At 39.9% G+C, this 3,648-nt stretch overlaps 1 long non-coding RNA gene across 1 annotated transcript in view; it reads left to right on the plus strand.

The window, feature by feature from the left end:
- LOC128249498 (uncharacterized) overlaps positions 1-2,481 on the plus strand; it is a 78,324-nt gene extending 75,843 nt beyond the window's left edge. Inside the window, exon 3 of the long non-coding RNA XR_008265604.1 lies at positions 2,464-2,481. This is a non-coding gene — a long non-coding RNA (uncharacterized LOC128249498). The remainder of the gene's footprint in view (positions 1-2,463) is intronic.
- The last annotated feature ends 1,167 nt before the right edge of the window (positions 2,482-3,648 follow it).

Genomic DNA, 3,648 nt, shown 5'->3' on the forward strand with positions numbered 1-3,648 from the left:
GTTTCGATTCCCAGACCGGGCGTTGTGAGTGTTTATTGAGCGAAAACACCTTAAAGCTCCACGAGGCGAACCTTGCTGTACTCTCTCACCACAACTTTCTCTCACTCTTACTTCCTGTTTCTGTTGTACCTGTATTTCAAAGGGCCAGCCTTGTCACACTCTGTGTCACGCTGAATCTCCCCGAGAACTACATTAAGGGTACACGTATCTGTGGAGTGCTCAGCCACTTGCACGTTAATTTCATGAGCAGGCTGTTCCGTTGATCGGATCAACTGGAACCCTCGACGTCGTAAGCGACTGAGTGCCAACATATTTTCTTAGATGAATTATCAATGCAGGAATTTTTACTAGTTTTCTTGACTATTAACGCCTTCTGTTGAGTTTTCAGCTTTCATATATTATTTCAATCCCTCTTAGTTTCTATTGTCTTTACGTGTCCAATTTCTCTGTCCAGTTCATGGCTTTCCTTATCACCATCGCTATCTTTGCTGCCAGCACCACTGCGTCCATTATCAGTTGCAAGCACTATAACTGGCATTATCTCTGCCAGTAGCACCATCACACCACCATTATCATTACCTACATTATCAATTCCAGCTCCACAGCTAGTATTATCACTGCTAGCATCATCATCATCATCATCATCATGATCACCACAACCACTGTCGTCTTCATCACCATCATCATTATTACCACCAGTATCATCGTCATCATTAGCAGCAGCATCACTAAGCACCACTGCCTTTCATTATCACTGCCAGCACCAAAAGCGCCACCACCACCACCAACACCACTCTTATCACTAGCATCACCCCCACCACCACCACCACCACCACCACCACCACCTCGTTCAGTATCAATGCTAACACTATTATTATCATTGCTACCACAATCATCATCAGCATTGCAGCGCCCTCATCATCATCATCATAACTACTGCCTGCACCTACATCACCATCAATGCCTCATTCCTGTGCTGGCATTATCTAAATAGGTCTGTAATCGAGCTGCCTCCACACATTTCAACCATTATCATTGGTGTACCCTGTATCAGTGCTATTTCCACATATTCATCTATACGTATCAGTTGGTTGGCTTTGAGCTTGAACCTTTTATTTTCAATAGTCTACCTACCTACCTACTTATACTAATGCTACAGTACTACAGTTATAACCTAGCAGTAAACAGATTTTAAGTTCACACGTGTGTGTGCGTGTGTGTGTGTGCGTGCGTGCGTGCATGTGCGTGCGAGAGTGCGTGCGTGCGTGCGTGTGTGTGTGTATGCAGGTGTGATTGCATGGTTATGAAATTTACTTCCTAACCATGTGGTCTTGGCTTCACATACAAGTGTTGTTCAGTTCCAGTCATCCATGGCGGGTAAAGTTTCCCTGCTTGGAAATAGGTGAGCATTGACAACAGGAAGGGTATCTAGTTGCAGAAAATTTGTCTCTACAAATTCTGTCTTCTTAGCTGTGCAAGCATGGAAAAGAGGACGTTCAATGATGATGATGATGATGATGATGATCGTGTGTGTATGTGCATACGTACATGTATGTATTTTAGTAAGAATCTCTGGGTGAACAAAGTGATTCATCACCTTCAAATGAGTAGCTGGTTTCATGTTTCTTATTTCAAATCTTATTAGAAAAAAACTTTGGTTTTTATATGCGCAGGGTCAGTAAAATATGTATTTGTTGTTCAGCTCTGGGTCAAACCAGCTTAAGCCAGTCCATGATGAAAGGAATTACAGATTTGGCAAGCTAATCTCCCTTTTTTTCCCTTATTTAGTGCACTCCAGACTACATATTCATGGCTGTGTGGTTAAGAAGTTTGCCTCTTCCCAACCATAAAGCTTCAGGTTCAATCACACTGTCTGGCACCCTCATATTAAGGAAGCATTGCAGTCCTGGAAACTTTGCCGTAACATGGAACTGCATAACCTGAAATGTATTTCCTCAATGATGTCCGTGTTCATTGACTGTGACATGAAGGTTGAGGTGAAAATAACTTTTGTGTTATGGAATTTCACATCACAGCAAAATTTAACCAGAATCCAAGGCTTCTGTAATGCAAGAAATATTTGTACTTATCAATCCTGGGAGGGTGACAGCAACATTGATCTCGGCAGGATTTGAGCTTGGGATGTAAAGGAATGCTGCTCCAGTACTGGGAAGCGTTTTGTCTGTTGCACTATCGATTCTGCTAATAACTTACCTTCGGAACATTTTGTCTGTTTTTCTACTGATACTGGCTATCACCTGCCTTTTATACAAATATTTCATTGTATGTGTTACAGTGCTACTGTTTAGTGGTTAAATATGTTTCTTGTAGTCCAGTAACTTCTTTTTTTAAAGAATTTTGCTAAATATGAAAACAGCTGCTATGATTTGAGTGTCAGCTTTCATGTATAGCTTGGAATATATTTACAATCTGAATATCTTTTATTATTATTATCACATGTAGGACAGATCCGGCTATTGGCTGAATCCATTGTGAAGATTATCCTGCTTCCTTCCTATTTGGTTGGGAAGGTCAGGCAGTGTTTGTCTGGTAATCTTAGCAAAAGAGGTTGTGTGGTGGACCAGATTGAAAAGGCTGAAGACTGATGGCGTTTCTGAGTTGAAATTTCACTGAGGCTGACCGAGCTTTTCATCCTTTTAGCATTGATAAAAATAAGTTCCAGTCAAGTACTCAGTTCAATGTAATTAACTTCTCCCTCCCCTCAAAAACTGCTGGCTCTGTGCAAAAGTTTGAAACCATCATTATCACTATTAAGGTGGCGAGCTGGCAGAATCATTAGCACATTGGACGAAATGCTCAGCGGTATTTTGCCCGTTGCTACGTTGTGAGTTCAAATTCCACCGAGGTCGACTTTGCCTTTCATCCTTTCAGGGTAGATGAAATAAGTACCAGTTGTGTACTGAGGTTGATAACATCGACCACTCCACTGAAATTTCAGGCCTTTGTGCCTAAAGGATTATTATATATTAAGGTGGTGATGATGATGATGATGATGAAGGTGGTGAGCTGGTAGAACTGTTGCTGCAAAAAATGCTTAGTGGCATTTCAGCTATCTTAACATCCTGAGTTCAAATTCTGCCGAGGTCAACTTTACCTTTCATCTTTTCAGGGTCGATAAAATAGTACCATTTGTGTACTGGGGTCAATGTAATTGACTATCCCCCCCAAAAAAATTTCAGGCCTTGTGTTTATAGTAGAAAGGATTATTATTATTATTATTATTATTATTATACATGTAAATAAAACTGGTCAAAATAATGCTGAATTTGTTAATAAAATATGAAACAAAATACACAAGTGTCACTTTTAAAACAATGATTACATTTGTTAGCCAGCTGCTTTTTATTTATTTATTTATTATTATTATTTTTTTTTTTTTTGCATAATCACTTAAGTCTTACTTTTCAAATTCTGCTTATTTTGTGAGATTTAGACATAGTTTTAATTTTCGTTAGTGCAGGAACATTCCTCCTCAAACAAGATCACAGTCGATACTGATATATGTCAAGCAACTAAGATTTATCGGCGGTGATTGCCACTTTCTGGCATTGTCTTGTATCATTGGTTTAGATAGTTGGTGGTTAACTCTCTGTGCCCGAGAAAGGCCATGAAGCTCTCAAGTGACAC

Source organism: Octopus bimaculoides, chromosome 15, assembly GCF_001194135.2.
Source record: "Octopus bimaculoides isolate UCB-OBI-ISO-001 chromosome 15, ASM119413v2, whole genome shotgun sequence".
In the NCBI taxonomy this organism is placed as follows: Eukaryota; Metazoa; Mollusca; class Cephalopoda; order Octopoda; family Octopodidae; genus Octopus; species Octopus bimaculoides.